Source organism: Macrotis lagotis, chromosome 7 (genome assembly GCF_037893015.1).
Source record: "Macrotis lagotis isolate mMagLag1 chromosome 7, bilby.v1.9.chrom.fasta, whole genome shotgun sequence".
In the NCBI taxonomy this organism is placed as follows: Eukaryota; Metazoa; Chordata; class Mammalia; order Peramelemorphia; family Peramelidae; genus Macrotis; species Macrotis lagotis.
This window is the reverse complement of record NC_133664.1, coordinates 210,892,434-210,913,934: the sequence shown is the minus strand read 5'-3', so window position 1 is coordinate 210,913,934 and position 21,501 is coordinate 210,892,434. Positions and strand designations below refer to the sequence as shown.

The 21,501-nt window shown below is 38.7% G+C and overlaps 1 long non-coding RNA gene across 1 annotated transcript; it reads right to left on the bottom strand.

Moving 5' to 3' along the window:
• Positions 1-1,473: 1,473 nt before the first annotated feature.
• On the bottom strand, positions 1,474-10,386 carry LOC141493409 (uncharacterized). The gene is made up of 3 exons (XR_012470206.1): positions 9,419-10,386; positions 5,671-5,797; positions 1,474-4,743 (listed from the first exon to the last, which is right to left on the bottom strand). It is a non-coding gene; the product is annotated as an uncharacterized LOC141493409 (long non-coding RNA).
• Between the last annotated feature and the right edge of the window lie 11,115 nt (positions 10,387-21,501).

The window sequence follows — 21,501 nt, the reverse complement described above, 5'->3', positions numbered from 1 at the left end:
CAGTTTGGGGTCTCTTTGCCAGGAGAGCAGACAGTTTGTCATTTTGTGGGAAGTCTTGATTTCCCCTCTGTGCAAATGACCCAAAGAGGAGAGATTTGGTAAGAAGAGAACAACAAATCTGAGGCAAGAACCTGATGTCAGGAAGGAGAAAGAACAGTCATTAAACGTCTGTGCAAAGAGACCCAAAAGATGGTAAGCCTAGACCTTGGTATCTGAGGGCACTAGATTCCTGGAGGATCCATTTGGATGACTGAAGTTTGGGGGTGACCCTTTCGGGTTTGGGCATAAAAGACTTGGATCTAAGGGCACTTGATCCTGAGAGGTCTCTGTCAATATTAAAAATGGGAAGGACCCTGTCCTGAGCCTTCCCCCGTGGTAAATCAGGTAAATAAGACTGAAATATAAAGGAAAATTAAGAAGAAAATGATTAAGTATTGTTGTCTTGCCTGGGAAAACAAAGCTATAGGAGAAGGAATGAATTTGGTCTGCCTTTGGGAGGGAGACATTGTCAGAAGGGAGGCTGAAATCTCCCCTCTCTGCATTCCTGAGTCCTCAGGAATTTGCCATTGTCCTGTGTTTTGAAATTGTCACTTTGGAAAATTCTGCTGCATTTTGTATGATCTGTGCTTGGGCCTTGTCTGTCTTTATGTTTACAATGTCTATTTAATTGTTTGATTTGTTAAACAGGGAAAGGAGGAGGTAGCAAGTTCCCCTAAAGTGTTCCTTGGGTAGCCTCATTTTGTTTTTGGATTTTTAGGCAGTATTTATCTAACTTTCTCTGGCTCTTCCCTTGAGCCTGCTTTCTTCTTGTGTTACAGTAGATAATATGATCACACCCTGTTCACTCCTAGGTTGTCTTTTGAGGACTTAAAAGAGGGATTTTAATTTTGATTAAAAAGGAATGGATTATGCAGGGAAACTACTCACCCTATTGTTCTACCATTATGGGAAGGGCCCTCCCCTTCCCTATTTATGTTCCCTTCTCTTTACAATTTTCCATGATTATGTGGTGCTAGAATGTTTTTTCCCCTCACTCTCTTTTAGAAAAAGGACTAAGAGAGAGTTACTTCAGGAAGAATTAGTAAAATATGTGTTCAAAGGGACCTTATTTTGAAGTTAAACAGGAGAGAGATTATCATGGAAAGAAATGCTATTTTAATTTGAAAAAAAGAGGTTAGAAAATACATTTCAGAAAAACTATGAGAGTCAGGATAATCTTGAAGTATATAATGTGCTTACCAACATATGACAATATATGGGAAACTGAATAGTTAATCTTTTCCCAGAATGATATGGTAACAAAATTTCAGGAGTTTATCAGTTTAGATTCTGGTAATGTTGGGTATTTCAGAAAATTATGGGACATGTAAGCATTTAAGAACAGATGATCAACTGCCCCCCCGCCCCTGAAAGGATTGTCCCTCTATAAAAGTTATTCAGCTTACTCTATTTGAAGGCGGCGAGGACAGGGAATGTTCTGATTAGGCTAAGGGATTTTTGTATGACTGTTTGCCTTCTCCAGGGTTTCAGGAGTTATAATAAAGAAATGCTAAACATTACAAGCTCGGGAGGGAAAATGTATTATGAAAAGTGGAATCATATCTGTGGTTTATATAACTGTATAATCTACGTGATTCTAATTCAGAATAGTATGAATTAAAGTCAAGAAGAGCTAATGAAAAGGAATTAAGTATGGAAATTGTTGAAGTTTGTAGACAGAACATTTGAGCAGTTTAACTTTGTATACCCCAGATGGATTTTGGGAACTTTGTAAAGTGGTTTACAAATCATTCTAGGAGGAGAAAAAAGTGTTTTTGCATTGGCCCCCACGTGGAAATCAGCCCCTCCCACATCCAGTGGTACTATGGTACTTCGTTGGTGTGCAGAGTTAGAGAATCAGGGGGCGGGATTCTTAATGAAAAAAAGCAAGTTGTGCTTTGGGGAAGAGTTTAAAAGAAGTTCAAGAGAAGAAAGAGAATTTAAGGGAAAGAGTGAGAAATTAGAGGGGGGAAGATTTCCGATCATTATATGCCTTCTGCCTGGGTTGGGGAAAGGATTGGTACATTGGACACCAGTTAAGAACCTCCTTTATTGAAAGGAAATCACATTTGACAAATATCTGCTGGCCATGTGGCCTGAGTGATGACTCTCATTCTTTCTAAAGTTTCTGAGCAACAGTTTTAGAAAGGACTCTGAGGGTTTTAAAAGAGAGATAACAGTGTTGTAACATACTGACAAAATTTGTACAGAATGGGAGGAATTAAATAACCTAGATTGTTAATTAGTTTGGGATTAAGCTATATTAACACTATTGTTACTTTTGCCAGGAGTTTGGGATTTTCAAACTCTATTGTAACACCTTTGGGTTAAAGAAAATTGGTATTGGGTTACTAAGAATAGAAAGACCTAGGTTACCACGGATGTTTACTAAATTCTTTTGGGAAAAAAAACTCTAGTTGGTTTTAATGCTAACAATTGTATTTTTATTTTGGATAGCATTTTTGGAATGTGAGTGCTGGATTCTCTGTATAAGTTTTTATCAAAGTTTTATCTAAATTTTTTATCAAACAACTGTTGGAAAGTTAGTTGAGTTGTAATTACATTGGAGTGTTAAATGTGTCATATGTATGAGATTGGCTACTGAGAACTTGGGTAAAGAGACAAAAGCATAAAGAACATGGGATATTCATTTTGCTCTTGTTCTAAGGGAAATGAGATGTTTAAATAAGAATTTTATGATTAATGTATATTAACAATGTAGTTTTCATTTTGAAGAAGTCAAGAATGTGGACTTCTCTCTTACTGCAGACAGCTGATGGGGGGGCTCTGAACAAATTCAATTGTGGTCCCTATTGTAAGGTAACATTGATGAATAAGATGTTTTTTATCAGTTATGTGATATTCTTTTGTAACTACAAGGAGATTATATTTGTAATACTTAGCTATACTATTGCAAATATGTTATTTAAATACTATATTGTTAAAATCTGGTATTAATGTGATTGCTTTGAAGGGCAATAAGGAAAATATGAAAAATTATGACCCTTTCTGGGATAGATCTGTGGGTTCATATATAATGTAATGATGGAGAGATTGCTTTGTACAATCTAGTAATTCCTGTTTTATTCTGTTACTCTTATTCCATTTCTCTTATAATGAAATTAATAATGCATGTTGGCAATTTAAAGCTGCCTAAGATATTTTAATGCTTTTAAAGAATTCTGAAAAGTAATTTGTATGTTAGGGGGTGGCTAGGTTGCACAGTGGATAGAGCACTGGCCTTGGAGTCAGGAGACCTGGGTTTAGGTCAGGTCTCAGATACTTTGTGATTGTCTGGCTGTGTGAACTTGGGCAAGTCACTTAACCCCAATTTACTTGCCAAAACAAAAATAGCCATTTGCAAAGGCACCATACAATATAGGAAAGATAAACACAAGATAATTTGATATTTCTGGATGCAATCTCCTGGACAAAGGAGGCATTTATTTGTGGGAAGATACAACAGACTAGAAGGAGGTTTCTCTAGCTAAGGGGAATTTGATATACCATCATTATGTACAGATAGAGTAGATATGATTTCAGACAAAGGGATGTCTTTAGTAAGAGGTAGGAGACAGGCCTTTAGGGCCAGTCATAATTAGAATACCAGGTAATATGAGCTTTAGGTGGGGGATTCATTAATTGGGTCTCCATTAAGCTTATAATTGGAATTTAGTGAATTGTATTCACTGGAAATTCTAACTGTGTAAAACAACCATTTTAGGTCACAGGACTTTTAATTGATTTTTCTCTTTTGTCAGATACCAGGATGGTCAACAAAAAGAAATGCTACTTGGTAAATGCTATGTTCTTGGAGCCAGAGAAGCCAATGGGCCAAGGATGTCAGGTGACAGGGATGGGCAGCCGAAAGGGCAGCTTCTCAGTACAGCTGAGGTTGGACCCCTTTGTCTTGATTTCCCCAAAATAACATTTGCATAATATCTCACCTGGAAGAATAAATCAGGCCTAAGACATTTGATGTACCCACATGACCTGCCTGGACACTGACATTCAATACATATATCTGTAAAGGAATTTTCCTTTAATGTCCTGGATCTTTATAGTAGTTACTAAGCAAACTAGGAAAAAGAAGCTTTAGGTGAATTGGATGTAATAGCCAGAGATAGGTGAGGTGTCTGGCTCTGACCCCTGCTATCAACTACATGCTTAGATAGGAACTATGTTTCCTTGGTTTTTGTATTACAGGAGATATTTAGGTAAGAAGGAAATTCTTAGGATAATTACAGTTACAATTACAATTTTTGCTTTTGCCTCAATCTCTGTGATTGACTGTGCCCCATCCTCGGGAAATGAATAAAGCTTTCTCTTCATACCTTGAGATATTTCTGAAATTAATTTAAGTGGCATTTGTCCCACACAAATGGGTATCCAAAAATAGAAAGGGACACATGTGGTACATGAAACAAGGGCCGCTAATCTCCTTTGTCCCTAAAAGGCCAGCTATTGCCAAGGTCAAAGAACCTGTCAGATTTTCCCCCACATGGGTTCAAACTCCTTAACAAACTCCCCTTCCCCACAATTTGGCAGGTAGCCAGTCCTTTGAAAGTTGTAACATAGATGTGTGAATCGGACACTTAGACTGGATCAGGTCATTCACTAATCCACCTTTTAATTCTGGGGTCCCTTGTTTTCCTCTTGCCTGTCCATCCCCTTCCTCTGTAGAGAGAAATTCCTCCTCCTTCCCTGTAATACATAAAAGTAGCTTGATTTAGCCAAGATTCCTCTAATTCTACCACTTGAGACTTTTGCTCCTTTTTTACTATTTATTTCTCTATAAGATATAAACTGCTTTGCTCAGTTTCCCATAACTAAGGAAGAAGTGGAATCTAATCATTTATCACAATCAGCAAATCAACCAAAGATGACACCAGAAGCAGTGTTGTAAACCCAGTCTCCCACTTCTGTAATGGAAGGAAGGAGGTGCATTCTCTTATCTCATCTCTTGAAAAGTGACAGTAATTATTGGACAGTGAGCCAATATTGATTTCAGGTACTTATCTGGTTCTGTCAAGTTCAAAGATAAGAGACAAAAGATAGAAAAGAGAAAAATAGAAAAGGTGCAAGGAGGCAAATGTTTAGAAATTTTGCAAGGAACAAATTATGGAAACATAAAACAAGCATATTGACCTGAGGGGCAGAATATAGAGGTGTTACCAAAGGCAAATAGAGGGAATCAGAATAAATCATATTACAAGTATAGTCCTGAAAGCGGGATTGGAATTATTTTCAAAAATGCTCCCCTAAAGCAATCATTATACTAGAATGATTCATAGTAAACTTTTCTCTGGGCTTCAAATTTCCATCATTGTTATCTAAATATCCCCATTGGGAGACACAATGTCCCTAGTGGAATAGAAATATCTTAGTCTTTCCCAAACCCACTCCTGAGGTCTTTGCCACAGAAGTTGTTTCTAGGTGATGGAAATTGCCCTCCCCCCTTTCCCCAGCCCACTCTACGCAGTTCTTAACAAGATGTGTGGGTCCCCTATAGAAATCCAGCCTCTACAAATGGAAGTCACTGTTCCTACCAGCCTGATGCAGCTTCTGCCTCCCCCCTCCTTCCCCATTCCCCCTCCCCCTCCTCGTATTCCATCCCCTCCCCCATCCTACCTGAGCAACTGTTGCTGCTGATGACCTTCCCCTTCAGCCCTCTTAATTCCTTTGCTGTCCGGCTGGAGTATCAACAGTTTCCAACTGCCTCCATCTTCCTCTCTGCTCTGCTCTACTCTGCTCTGCTCTGAAATAATAGATTCCTGAGTGAATTTGATCAAATTTTGTTTTTGTTTTTGTTTTTGTTTTTAGGGGTTTTTTTGCAAGGCAATGGCATTAAGTGGCTTTTACAAGGTAAAACAGCTAGGTAATTATTAAGGGCCTGAGGCCGTGAGATTTTGAAGGAACAATCAGTTCCAACTGGATATAAACTATTTGGAAATATAAGGGACAAGGAGTTCTGCAAAAATTCTTCTGACACCAAAGCACCGTGGACATCTAGAGTTGAAAGTGTCACAACAGAGAAATCAATTTTTGGTCAATTTACCTAATGAGTATGGATGCAAAAGTTTTAAATACAAATTTAGCAATTTTTAGAAAAATTTAATGATTATAACAAGTACCATGATCCAAAGAAATTACACCTGGAATGCAGGGTTAGTTCAGTAATCGGAACTCTATAAGCATACTTAACTATATCAATAGCAGACATAGAGAAATCATTGCTATTTCAATACAAGAGGAAAAAAGTTTTTTTAAAAATTTATTCATTTTTGAATTTTTACATTTTCCTCCTAATCTCACTTCCCTCCCCCTCCCCCCCCACAGAAGGCAGCATATTAGTCTTTGAACTATTTACATGCTATATATTTATTGATCTAAATTGAATGTGATGAGAAATCATATTCTTAAAGTATAAAAAAAGAAATTATAAGAGGTAGTAAAATTATAGAAGATAACTTTTTTTAAAGTTTAAGATAATAATCTTTGGTCTCTCTTCAAACTCCACAATTCTTTCTCTGGATGCAGATGGTATTCTGCATTTCATATCCCATAAATTTGTCCCTGATTTTTGCAGTGGTGAAATGAGAAAATCCCTTAAGTTTGATCCTTAACCCCATGTTGCTGTTATCCCGTCCAATATTCTTCTAGTTCTTCATCCAGCTCACCATTAGTTCATGCAAATTCCTCCATGCTTCTCTATAGAACCATCCTTCCTGATTTCTGATAGAACTATAGTATTCTATAACATTCATATACCATTTGGAGCTTATCTTGGTAAAGGGTGTGAGGTGTTGGTCTAATCTCAGTTTCTTCCATACTAACTTCCAATTATCCCAGCAGTTTTTATCAAAGAGGGAGTTTTTATCCCAATGGCTGCACTCTTTGTGTTAATCAAACAGCAGATTACTATAATTGTCTCCTGCTATTGCACCTAGTCTATTCCACTGGTCCACCACTCTATTTCTTAGCCAATACTAAACAGTTTTGATGACTGATGCTTTCTTTTGCAAGCAATTTGGGATTTTCAAGCTCTATTGTAACACCTTTGGGTTAAAGAAAAGTGGTATCGGGTTACTAAGAATAGAAATACCTTGGTTACCACGGAAGTTGACTAATTTCTTTTGGAAAAAAAATTCTGATTGTTTTTAATGTTAAGTTTAATAATGCTAACAATTGTATTTTTATTTTGGATAGAGTTTTTGGAATGTGAGTGCTGGATTCTCTATAAGTTTTCATCAAAGTTTTATCTAAAGTTTTTATGAAACAACTGTTGGGAAGTTAGTTGAATTGTAATTACATTGGAGTTTTAAATGTGTCATATGTATGAGACTGGACTCTGAGAACTTGGGTAAAGAGATAAAAGCGTAAAGATCATGGGATATTCATTTTGCTCTTGTTCTAAGGGAAATGAGATGTTTAAATAAGAATTTTATGATTAATGTATATTAACAATGCATGTTTAATTTTAAAGAAGTCAAGAATGTGGACTTCTCTCTTACTGCAGACAGCTGATGGGGGGCTCTGAACAAATTGCAGTTGTGGGCCTTATTGTAAGGTAACATTGATGAATAAGATGTTTTTATCAGTTGTGTGATATTCTTTTGTAACTGAAAAGAGATTATATTTTCAATATTTAGCTATACTATTGTGAATATGTTATTTAAATACTGTATTGTTAAAGCCTGGGATTAATGTGATTGCTTTGAAGGGCAATAAGGAAAATATGAAAAATTATGACCCTTTCTGGGATAGATCTGTGGGTTCATGTATAATGTAATAATGGAGGGATTGCTTTGTACAATCTAGTAATTTCTGTGTTACTCTGTTACTCTTATTCCATTTCTGTTATAATGAAATTAATAATGCATGTTGGCAATTTAAAGCTGCCTAAGATGTTTTAATGGTTTAAAGAATTCTGAAAAGTAATATGTATGTTAGGGAGTGGCTAGGTGGCCCAGTGGATGGAGCACTGGCCTTGGAGTCAGGAGACCTGGGTTCAGGTCAGGCCTCAGATACTTTGTGATTGTCTGGCTGTGTGACCTTGGGCAGATCACTTAACCCCAATTTCCTTGCCAAAACAAAAATAGGCATTTGTATGCTGAGGATGGCTAGTAGGTAAACAATATATAGAAGTTTCTAATTAGTACCATACAATATAGGAAAGATAAACACAAGATAATTTGATATTTCTCTGTGCAATCTCCTCAACAAAGGAGGTATTTGTTGGGAGATACAACCCACTAGAAGGAGGTTTCTCTAGACAAGGGGAATCTGATATACCATCATTATATACAGATAGAGTAGATATGATTTCAGACAAAGGGATGTCTCTAGTAATAGGTAGGACACAGGCCTGTAGGGCCAGTCATAGTTAGAATACCATATTTTAGGCAAAGACCCAGGAAGGATAATGTGATCTTTAGGTAGGAGTTTCATTAATTGGGGCTCCATTAAGCTTATAATTGGAATTCAGTGAACTGTATTCACTGGAAGTTCTAACTGGTTAAAAACCATTTTAGATCACAGGACTTTTAATTGATTTTCTCTTTTGTCAGATACCAGGACGGTCAACAAAAAAAAATGCTACTGGGTAAATGTTATGTTCTTGGAGCCAAGGAAGCCAATGGGCCAAGAATGTCAGGTGACAGGGACGGTAACTATTGTTTATTACTGACTGGCCAGGGTTTTTATCCAGTCAGTAGAAAGTGTCTGAACATGACCAGCTTAAAAGGGTCCCTGGGAAGTAAGGAGGTGGTCAGGGAGTTGTTATTTAGACTTAAGGGCCAACTCAGAAATTTGAGGAAATCTCATCAAAATAAAAGTGGATGGATTGAGTGGGATAAAGTCTGAGATTTCTTTAGTAGAATATTTTAGATTGGAGAACAGTTAACTATGTGCCCCTCTTTCCTTAACAAAGCAACCTCTGGGTTATTGGTGAAGAGTCAACTGGCTCAACTTTATCTGTTGAAGTCAAGATGTCAATTCAATCCCTGGGGCTAAAGAGATAATCTGGTTTCAGTTTGAATTTTATGCTCTTTTCCCTAGATTATCTTGCTGGTCTAGATTGTAAAACATTCCTCATTTCTGAAATTTGTTTGAGTGGCATTTGTCCCACACAAATGAGTATCCAAAATACAAATACACACATGTGGTTCATGAGACGAGGGCCTCTAATCTTCTATGGCCCTAAAAGACCATCTATTGTCAAGGTCAAAGAAACTGTCAGATTCTCCCCCACATGGGTTCAAACTCCTTATCAAACTCCCCTTCCCCACAATTTGGTAGGTAGCCAGTCCTTTAAAAGATGTAACATAGATGTGTGAATCTGACACTTAGACTGGGATCAGTTCATTCACTGATGTACCTTTTAATTCTGGGGTCCCTTGTTTTCCTCTTGCCTGTCCATCCCCTTCCTCTGTAGAGAGAAATTCCTCCTGCTTCCCTGTAATATATAAAGTAGCTAGATTTACATTTGTAAGCCAAGATTCCTCCAATTTTACCACTTGAGCTCTTTTGCTCCTTTTTTACTATTTACTTCTCTATAAGATATAAACTGCTTTGCTCAGTTTCCCATAACTAATGAAGAAATGGAACCTAATCACTTATCACAATCCACACAGCAACCAAACATGACACCAGAAGCAGTGTTGTAAACCCAGTCTCCCACTTCTGTAATGGAAGGAAGGAGGTGCATTCTCGATCTTTTCTCTTGAAAAGTGACAGGAATTATTGGACTGTAAGCCAATATTGTTTTCAGGCACTTATCTGGTTCTGTCAAGTTCAAAAATAAGAGACAAAAGATAGAAGATAGAAAAATAGAAAAGTTACAAGGTGGCAAAAGTTTTGAAATTTTGCAAGGAGCAAATTATGGAAACATAAAACAAGCATATTGACCTGAGGGGCAGAATATAGAGGTGTTACCAAAGGCAAATAGAGGAAATCAGAATAAATCAGGTGAGAAGTATTGTCCTGAAACCAGGATTGGAACTATTTCCAAAAATGCTCCCCCAATGCACTCAGTATACTAGAATGATTCATAAGCTTTACTCTGGGCTTCAAATTTCCATCATTGTTATCTAAATATCCCCATTGTGAGACACAAAGTCCCTAGTGGAATAGAAATGTCTTAAGTCTTTCCCAAACCCACTCCTGAGGTCTTTGCCACAGAAATTGTTTCTAGGTGATGGAAATTGCCCTCCCCACCTTTCCCCAGCCCACTCTACGCAGTTCTTAACAAGATGTGTGGGTCCCCTATAGAAATCCAGCCTCTACAAATGGAAGTCACTGTTCCTGCCAGCCTGATGCAGCTTCTGCCTCCCCCCTCCTTCCCCATTCCCCCTCCCCCTCCTTGTATTCCATCCCCTCCCCCATCCTACCTGAGCAACTGTTGCTGCTGATGACCTTCCCCTTCAGCCCTCTTAATTCCTTTGCTGTCCGGCTGGAGTATCAACAGTTTCCAACTGCCTCCATCTTCCTCTCTGCTCTACTCTACTGTGCTCTTCTCTGCTGTAAAATAAACAATTTAATCCCTAAATTTTTCCAGGTTGGAATTAGTCTGATAAATGAATTCTTCCATGTTTTCCCAAAGCCCTGAAACTATTGTGTGGGACAAATGCCACTTAAATAAATTTCAGAGATCTTTCAATGTATGAAAAGAAGTTTTACTCCTTTTTTGTGGAACAGACACCAATCCATTACAGAGATTGAGGCAAAAGCAAAAGACCCAAGAATCACATTTATCTCAACTAAATCTCACCCCCTCACTGACCCATCCTCATTAATGAGGAATGTGGTTTTACAATCTATACTTGTAAATTAATCTAAGGCAAAGAGCATATAATTCAAACCAAAGCCAGAATAGCCCTTCAGCCCCAGGAATTGAATGGATATCCAGATTTTAAGAGATAAGAGGGGGTTAGTTGACTCTTCAACAATATCCCAGAGGTTGCTTTGTCAAGGGAGTCGGGGAACATAGTTAACTATTTTCCAATCTAAAATATTCTACTGAAGAAATCTCAGACTTTATTCCACTCAGTCCCTCCTCTTTTATTTTGATGAGATTTTTTTAAATTTATGAGTAGGCCCTTAAGGCTAAATAACATTCCCCTGACCATCTGATGACTTCCAAGGGACTCTTTTAGATAAGCCCTATAACCACCATGATAATAGGTCCATTTCCAAATTTGCTGTACCTCCTTCTACTGACAGGTTTTTTTATACAAATGTCTTTAGAAAGGTCTTCCTGGTTCCAAAATTGATCAAAATAAATTCCTGATTTTGTACTATTGAACCAACCCCAAGAATAGCTAATATTTCTAGTGATTCTCCTTAAATTGAGTTAATAATGCCACCCAATAATCTCCCTCTTTCTCTCTCAATGGGTAACATTTTTATAACCCTGAAGAAATCTCAGACTTTTTTTCCAAATCACTATTAATCTTAAAAACCGTTTGCAGGCTGTACTTTCCCCAACAAGGCTATCACTTAGGATTTCATACTAGGCAGTTCAATGTGACATGTTTTGTGTAAGATAATAATAGACATTTGGAAAGTGTTTTGTGATTTTTGTTTCTTTAATTTTCTCTGAAATAAACAGGAATTTTTCAACAGGCAATGATTAGAAAAAAGTGAACTTCTCTTATGTATAGTTTACTCTCTTAAATTGATTAGCTATTTAGAGTAACAAAATTGTCTGCCATGGCTGTTTCCACTTCTCAATTGTCTTCTGCTCTGTTCTGTGAATTTTTAATTTTATTATTTTCCATCTCAAATTCAATCCCTCCCTCCACGCCCTTCATGGAAAACTTGAAAGTATCTCATTATTCAAATGAAGCAATGTGAATCATCTTTCTATACTAGTCATAACTCCTCTTCCCTATTAGTTGCCTCTTTTTCTTTGCATCACCATCCATATCCACTTCCTCTCTACCCTAATAGTCTTCATTTTTGATAAAGAAATATGAAGAAATTAAACAAGTCACCAGACTTCTGGCTAAGATGTTTGGGAGAAACCAGGAACTGTGGTAAGCTCCCATGGGCTTCCCCCAGCCTTTGCTGAATCATGAATCAAACCTCTTAACAGATTTTGGAGCAATAGAACCCACAGAAGAACATGCTGGATCATCTTCCAGCAAGGTCTGTTGGGGGAAATGTATATGTGTCCAGAAGCAGACCCAGGGGACCAATGGTGGGGCAAGGTGGAGGACTAAACTGAGAATCTCGACTGTGGTCGTGGAGGCCACTGCACACAGAGGCTGTGTGATGGGCACTGGGAGGGTTCCAGCACAGGTGGCCAAGACCCCCATTTGGTCAGGATAGTCTGGATGGTCTTCCAGCAGAGCAGCTGCCTTTCCTGGAGGGAGGGCATGGCATTCTCAAGCACAATCAGCTCAGAAATAGCCCAGGGAAGGTACGGCTGACTTCCTCACTTCTGACTGTACTGAGAGAGCCTCTGGCATTTCCAGCCTGGACACCCTAGTGAGGTGACTAGAAGGCCTACTGGACAGGCCAGAGACAGCCTCAGCTTTCCCCAGAGTTCACCATGAATGGCCCATGGAAGAGGTGGATAACATCCCCAGAACAGAGGGTCCAGAGAGAGAGAGAGAAAACCTCTGATGTTTTTTCTTGGTGATTCCACCAAGAAAGACACTGGAGTTTCTAACATCAGTGGCAAAGGCTAGTAAGCAAGTCTCTCGGGCTCAAAACAGCAAAGATCTGCCAGGGATTCCTCCTTCTCTCTAACACAAGAGTATTAGGTTAGATTAGGCAACAAATCTCAAAATGAATAAGAAAGGACAGAGAAAACAGAGTACATTGAAATGACCTTGGAGATAAGGATCATATCTGAGAAATGAAGGGCAGAAAGAGAAATATATGTGAGGCTTCCAAAGAGAAAATGAATTGATCTCCAGCCCAGTAAGATTTGTCAGAAGAACTCAGAAAGCATTTTGACAACCAAATGGAAAAACTGGGAAGAGAAATACAAGAACAAATTAGCATTTTGCAACAAAAAGTGATGGAAGAAAAATCCTTTAAAAATGAATTGGGCAAAGGTAAAAAGATAACAGCTCCTTTGAAAATAAGAGTGACCCAATGGAAAAGGATATGTAAAAGCTACATGAAGAAAATACCACCTTGACTAACAGACGGGGACTAGTGGAAGCTATTGACTACAAAAGAGACCAAGAGTCTATTAAACAGAAATAAAAGCAAACCAAATGGAAGGAAATTTAAAATAGCACTTTGGTAAAACAACTGACCCAGAAAACAGATCCAGGAATGATAATTAAACAATCCTTGGACTACCTGAAAGTAAGGCATGCTTAAATAAAAAAGAACTTGGAGAGCACTCTTCAGAAAACAGCAAGGAGAAGTGCCCTGGTAACCTGTAACCAGAGAGCAAAATAGTCATTGAAAGAATTCCTCACATAACATCCTGAAAGGGATAGCAGAAGGAAAATGCCAAGAATATTGTAACCATACTCCAGTATCAAGTAGAAAATCCTGAAAGTGGACAGAAAGAAGTAATTCAAATACAAATAATCACAGTCAGTTTTACATAAGACCCAGCTGACATAGAAAGAGAAATTCCATTCTAACTAACTGTAGACAACATAAAGCACTTGGGATTCTTATAACCAAGGCAGACTTAGAAACTATAAGCAAACAACCATAAAACACTTCTTACAGATAGAAAAGCAGATCTAAACAAATGCACAAATGTCAGTTATTCATGGGTAGGCCAAGCCAATATAATAGAAATGAATTTTCTACCTAAATTAAAATACCTTTTTCATTGCCATACCAAACAGACCTCCAAAACTTCACTTAATTGAGCTGAAAAAAATGGAAATTAAATTCATATGGAGAAACAAAAGTTCAAGATTACCAGTGGAATTAATGAAAAATTAGAAAGGTAGTTGGAATAATTAAACCCGATCTGGAATTATATTATAAAGCATCAATTATAGATTAGGTGCAAAAAAACAGTAGTAAATGTCTATAGTAAACTGCTGTTTGAGAAACACATGGACTCCAGCTCTTGGGATAAGAACTCATTCTTTGATAAAAACTGCTTGGAAAACAAGAAGACAGTAGGTCAGAAACTAGGCCTAGACCAACATCGTCTACCATGGAAACAGGATTTAGACATAAAAGGTGATATAATAAGCGAATTAGGAGAACAAGAAATAGTTTATACTTCAGATCTACAGAAATGGGAGCTCTTTCTGACCAACAAAGACACATTAGTCACTGTAAAATGCAAAGTGTCTAATTTTACATTAAATCGAAAAATATTTACCATAATAAAAACAAAGCAACCAGGATTGGTCATTGATTTTTGTACTGCCGAAATGAAAATATCCATCTGGTTTTTTTTTCTTTTTTGCAACTAGTTTTTCTGACAAAGGACTCATTTCTAAAATATTTAGTGAACTAAATCATATAAAAATACAAGTCATTCCTGACTTGATAAAAGGTCTGTTATAAATGAATGAATGAAAAGAAAAACGAGCTAGATTGAGAGAAAATTATACATTTTCTTCACTGATCTCATAAGATACACCTTACAAGGTACAGGTGCTTCACCTAGGCGTGAAGCATGAATTAGTCTTCAAAGTCAGGTAATTTATGGTCTTCAGAAACTCTTTCCCCTCCCTCTTGGATATTCATAGGCCCTCAGAGTTTGGGTTACAATCTAAGAGGTCCACCCATTCCATGACATGCCCCTAATTTGATCCCCCCCACATCATAAGATGCATGTTATGCTAAAGAACCCCAATGGTCACAGGGGGTGTGTGGGTTAATATTCAATTACCTAATTGTGCAAACTCAGTAGCATTAGGTCAAGATCTATATGTCACTCTTGCCTGGTTGAGAACCGGTTTGGGGTTTGCTTTCCCTCAATGACATTAGGAAAACTCCCAGGCTTGTGATTGGCTGGGCCATTCCTCCTTTGCAATGGATTATTTAAGGGCTCTCCCTCCACACCCAGTGAAGACCAACACCCTACATTCCTCACAAGGTCAAAAGATATGGAAAAGCAATTCTTAGATGAAGAAATCAAAGCTATAAGCATATAAAATATTGTTATAAACCATTATTGATCAGAGATATGCAAATTCAAACATCTCTAAAGTATCACCTCACACCCCTCAGATTGGCCAATATAACTAGAAAGGAAAATGATCAGTGTTGGAGGGGATGTGGGGAAACTGGGACACTAATGCATTGTTGGTAGAGTTGTGGACTGTTCCAACCTTTCTGGGGATCAATTTGTAATGATGTCCAATGGGGGAAAAAACTGCACACCCTTTGATCCAGCAATGCTACAAATGGATCTGTATCCTAAAGCGATCACGATAAGGCATAAAAATCCCACATGTACAAAAATATGCACTGCAGCTCTCCTTGTAGTGGCAAAGAATTGGAGAATGAGGGGATGCCCATCCATTGGGGAATGGATGAACAAACCATGGTATATGTATGTTAAAGAATAGTATTGTTCTATAAGAAATGATGAGCAATAGGATTTCAGAAAAGCCTGGAAAGACGTGCATGAATTGCTACTGACTTAGATGAGTGGAACCATCAGAATATTGTAGATCAAAAAGGAACACGAGGGTGATGATCAACTGCCACTTATTCATTCCATCAGTGAAAAGAAGAGAAAAGGGATGATAAAAATGGGTTGGGGATAAGTTATGTGATGGAATCCAGGAAAGATGGTGTAAGGTGGTCGGTAGGTGTAAAATACTTTTCAGGAAGACCAGAGTGAAAGAGAGGAGAGGAGAGGAGAGGAGAGCAGAGGAGGGGAGAGGAGGGGAGGGGAGGGGAGGGGAGGGGAGGGGAGGGGAGGGAGAGGAGAGGAGGAGAGGGAGGAGAGGGGGGGAGGAGAGGGGAGGAGAGGGGAGGAGAGGGGAGGAGAGAGAGGAGAGGAGAGGGGAGGAGAGGAGAGGAGAGGAGAGGAGAGGGGAGGAGAGGAGAGGGGAGGAGAGGGGAGGGGAGGGGAGGGGAGGGGAGGGGAGGGGAGGGGAGTGGAGAGGAGGGGAGGGCAGGGGAGGGGAGGGGAGAAGAACGGAATAAACAGGAGTGAGAAGAATAGGTTGGAGGGAAATACACTTTGCAATAATTGTGGGCATATAATATTGAAACAAGGTTTTATTATACAGAACTCATTTCTGTAACACAATTTATAAAAATTTAAAAGTCATTTATCATTTGATAAGTGATCAAGAGATATGACCAGTTTTCAGTTGCACAGTGATCTACTTACATCATGTAAAAATGTCTTAACTCAACCCTGGTAGGAGAAATCAGGGTCAGTACAATTCTGAAGTACTACCCTATGCCTATTGGATTGCCTAATAGGGAAGAAAGAGAAAATGACAAATGTTAGATGGGACATTGGTGCATTATTAGATGAGTTGTAAATTGATCAGTTGTACTTGGGAATTGTACCCAAAGGATTATAAATCTATGCCTACCCTCCAGGGTCTAGGGATATCACTGATAGATCCATTCCAGAAGAGTTGAAACATGGGAAGAAAAATGTATCTATATATAGAGAGATATTTAAAGCAGCTCTTTTCTGGCTGAAGGGACCTGGAGATTTTGAGGATAACCATAGGGGGATGGCTGAATAAGGGTCTAGGGATATCACTGATAGATCCATTCCAGAAGAGTTGAAACATGGGAAGAAAAATGTATCTATATATAGAGAGATATTTAAAGCAGCTCTTTTCTGGCTGAAGGGACCTGGAGATTTTGAGGATAACCATAGTGAGGAGGATGGCTGAATAAATTTTGACAAAACTTTGAGATGAAATACTATTCTGTTGTGGAAATTGATGAATTGGATGCTCTCAGGAAAAACTTCCATGATCAGATGGAATGGGAAATGTATACAAAAAGTAACAGCCAATATTGTGGGATGATCAGCTGTGAAGGACTTAGCTTTTGTCAGCAGTACTATGACCCAAGAGAACTCTGAAGGACTTACTACAAAGAATACTATTCATGCCCTTAAACAAATGGTATAGGAATTCAGATTGATTATACTTTTTGTGAATTGATTTTTCTTGAGGCTTTTCTTTTCTTAGGGCAAGGTGGAACATTCTGCTTTCTTTTTATAACATCACTATGGTGGAAATGTTTTTGTTCCAGACTTCAGATTTTTAACCTACATCAAGTAATTTGCTTTCCTAATGAGGTGGAGTCTACTGGGAGGAAAGCAGGGAATTTGGAACTCAAGATTTTGAAAGTGAATGTCCATACTTGTTTTGACATGTAATCGGGATGAAGGGGAATAAAATGAAATAGAATTTAAATAAATTAAGAAAATAAAGGCAGAATAATCTGAAATATGGTTAAACTGCATATGAAAAGTGATTAAAAAGGACATTTATCAAATGAATTTTGAAGGTCTTGAGAAATGAATAGAAAGGGTTAAAAGTAAAAATGGAAGGGATAACATGTTTGGATTTTGTGAACTATATCAGGTATCCTTAACCTGAGAGAAGGTTCAGAAGTATGTTCAAGAAAGCATTAGCATATTTTGAATATTAAGTAAGCACTGTAAATCAAAAGTCATTTTTTTTTTCATTCTGGGACTGTGGAATGCAGATTTGCCCTGAATTTAGTGATGATCAGATGTTGTCATTGAAATAAAAGTGAATCCGAACTTTTGACATTTACTTTTGCAAATTTCTTGCTGTGAAAACTCTCCCTTTATTCTTTTGGTATTCCTACAGATTAATTTGGAATTGATTATCACCTAAAATTTGAGATTTCAGGTTCTATCCCATCCTAGAGCAATGAAAGAAGGTAGTTCTTTAAACTTCAACCAGAAAATGCAACGATTTTCAAAACTGGAAAACTATGTAGTTCACCTTTTATTTTATCAAGATGAAACTAATGATATAGGAACTTTGCTTTTATTACCCAAATTTTAGTTATGTCAGGAAGAGGAATAGGGCTACATAATAATTTCATATTTGTCATTAAGAAATTATTTAGCTATACTAAAAATCTTTGCTTTAGGTTATTATTCTGAAAGAGAAAACAAAGACCTATATTTTGGGGTCATATGGCTATAAAGAGTTTGTCAGGAAAGCAAATTTAATTTCTTTATTATCTCTTGATTGATAACTTTCAGTACATGGTCTGATCTGCAAAAAATAATCTTAGAAACTGAATTAAGGTGTTTACGTAACGTGATTTCTAGCAGTGAATACCTTGATGGTGCAGTGTGTAACCTGCATAAAGATTTTGTGAAGGTAGGGCTCTTTACTAGCATAGAATATATTTAGCTTAAACAATAACAGGATCAAAGAGTAGAAACAATGTATTTTCTTCCTGACTACCACTCCTTTGTGTGTCTCAGATCCCTCCAGAGATTTTGCACAAGGCCTTGAACCCATCTGTTATCTTTTCAAGCAGATAGCAACTCCTTTCTCTTAACTCTTTAGATTCTCATCTTTTAGTTTATATGAACCTTGTGACAAATGTGCCAAGACTTCTCTGTCCTGAAAAATCTTCACTAGACGCTCTCATGCTTCCCAAATATTTCATCTACCTTTCATACCAACAAACAGTCAAACTCCTAAATAAACTGCATTTGTTGCCTTGAAATTCTCTCCAACTCATCTTTTAGTCCCTTCACAATTTGGTTCATCTCTTAGCTAAAATTATTCCCTCAGCATGTCATGAAGGATCATTTAATCACTGAATCTGTTCACTTTCTCTTAATTTTTAAATGCTGGCCTCTTTGCTATATTTATGTTGTTTATCATTCATGTTGGGTGTCAATGTTTGGAAAGCATAGGTCATATAAATTCCCTTGACCCTCATAATACTTTGAGAAAGGTGTTTAATTATCCCCATTTTTTGAACAAGGAAATAAATTGGAAGAGGCCAAGTGACTTGCTTAAGTCATGCTGTTTGAGATTTTAACTCAGATATCTGATTACTTATCCAGTACTGTTAACGTTTACACACGTTAACAGTCTTGACTATTCTTTTCTTGTACACTATCTCCCCTTTGCGTTTTTATGAAAGTGCTCTCTCTTCTTTCCAGTCTATGACTGCTTTTCCATTCTTGAATACATCGACACATCAAGCCCCCTAACTGAGGTTGTTCCCCAAGACCGTACGAGTCCCTCTTGTCCCTCTACAAGCTCTCACTTGTCTATTTCCTCATCAGACTGAAGCCTGGTTTCATAATGGCACTGGCATTGAAGTCAAGAGGACATGAGTTCAAATATGCCCTCAGAACGTGACACTAGCTGTGTGACCTTGGACAAGTCACTTAACCCGTTTGTCTCATATCATGGACAATATGCAGTCATCTTGATTTTTATCTGGCCACTGGACACAGATGGCTCTGGAGGAGAAAGTGTCATTTGGACAGCACCCCCTCACTCAAATGCAATTCAAATCCATGTCATGGCATCACTTCCCTGATATACATGACAAATCACCACAACATTTCATGAAACCACAACCCCCACTATATTCATTATAATATCTGTGCAAATTACATGTTTTATGGAATGGAATATTTTCATGAATGTAGAGAATACAGAGAAACACCATAATATTTATAAGAACTGGTTTAAAGAGAAAAAAATGGGATAACTTTGATGTGATAATTGAAAGGTTGGGGGGGGCCCTGCTGTTCTGTGGGGGAGCCTGGACTGCTATCAGGATCTGAATGTGGTCATAGACCCAGAGTCCTCTTCCAGGGACAGAGGACAGAGGTCGGCAGTCTCTCTCTTTACTCCCCTCCCTAGGTTCAATGGGCTCATGCCCTGGGGGCTCCTGCTTACCAGCTCTGCCTGTTTCTGTTTCCTGGCTATAGAATGTAGTGGCCAAGCTGTTCTCTATGTGCTCTGAATGCTGGGCTTCACGTGCTTGCTCTGGAAGAGGTACCCTGGCTGTTCCCCCAATTTTTGCCCGGTGCTGCCTAGGGTGTAAGTCAGGAAACTGACCCTGCTGCTGTGAGCTGCTGCTCCCAGTGCCCTGGGGCTTTCTCCGGGAGTCTGAAGTTCTTTCCCTCTCTGTTTTAAAATCTTAAGAAAATAAACTGTCATGTGCAAAGGATCTTTTAGTTATGATTTTTAAATTCTTAAGAAAATGAAGGGAAAGGTGGTGCACAAGCAGTGTATGTGCATTATGTTGTGGTACACTATAAGGATTTACCTTAGGGGGGAGTTGGTAAAACACAGTTGGGTCCTGTGCCCTTGGGTTGTGGGGCAGAATGACAAGCTCCCAAGGACTCTGGTGCACCTTATCTCTTCATGGCGGCATGACAGCTCCTGAGACTCTCTAGGTGGCAGGGGCCATTAGAATAGCCCATGTTCCTGCACAGGGGCTTTTGGATGATCCTGGTTATTAGTTGCCTTGCCGGCCTAGAGGAAGGAATGGGGGGAAGTAAGGGAAAGACACTGCGAATAGAGGGGTGTTGGTGAGAGTAAAGAGGTGACAGCACTGGCATTAAATTGCCTTGGGTATCCCCAAAGTGTTCTTGGGGACACCCATTTGTTATGGCCTTCTTCACCTTGAGGCCCACAGCAATGACCTCCCTCCCGGATAGGTGCTGACAATAAGGGGTCAAGCCTCCACTGCCTGATGCTTCCAGCTCAATTTTATTACTTCTTAGCTTCTAGGGGTTGTTTGATGTTCCAGGGTATTAGCTGGCTTGCAGATGTAGAGAAAGGAATGGAGGGAAGTAAGGTAAAGGCAATGGAATTATAGGGGTGTTGGTGAGAGTAAAGAGGTGAGGGCACAGATGTTAATTATTTTGGGAAATCCTAAAGTGTTCTTTCCCTTTTGTGGACACCCGATTGTTGTGGCTTTCTTCAGATTCGGGCCCACAGAGATGACCTCCCTCCAGACTGGGTGCTGACAATAAGGCGTCAAGCCTCCACTGCGTATTGCTTGCATCACAATTTTATTACTTCTTAGCTTCTACATATATACTGTTAGGTTTTCCAGGGTAGAAAATAGAAAATGAGGGAATGGGGGTGCACAAGCAGTGTACATGCAGCCTCTTGCAGTACAGGTTAAGGCTGTATGTTAGGGGGGAGTTGGTAAAACACAGCTGTGTCCTATGCCCTTGGTCTGTAGAGTGGAATGACCAGCTCCCAAGGACTCCGGGGAACCTTATCTCTTCCTGGCTGCATGCCAGCTCCTGAGACTCTCCAGGTGGTGGGTACTGTTAGAATAGCCTGTGTTCCCACACAGGGGCTATTTGATGTTCCAGGGTATTAGTTGCCCTGCAGGCCTAGAGGAAGGAATGGAGGGAAGTAAGGGAAAGGCAATGGGAATATAGGGTTGTTGTTGAGAGTAAAGAGGTGATGGCACTGGTGCTAAATTGCCTTGAGTATCCACAAAGTGTTCTTTCTTTATTGGGGACACCCCATTGTTGTGGCCTTCTTCACGTTG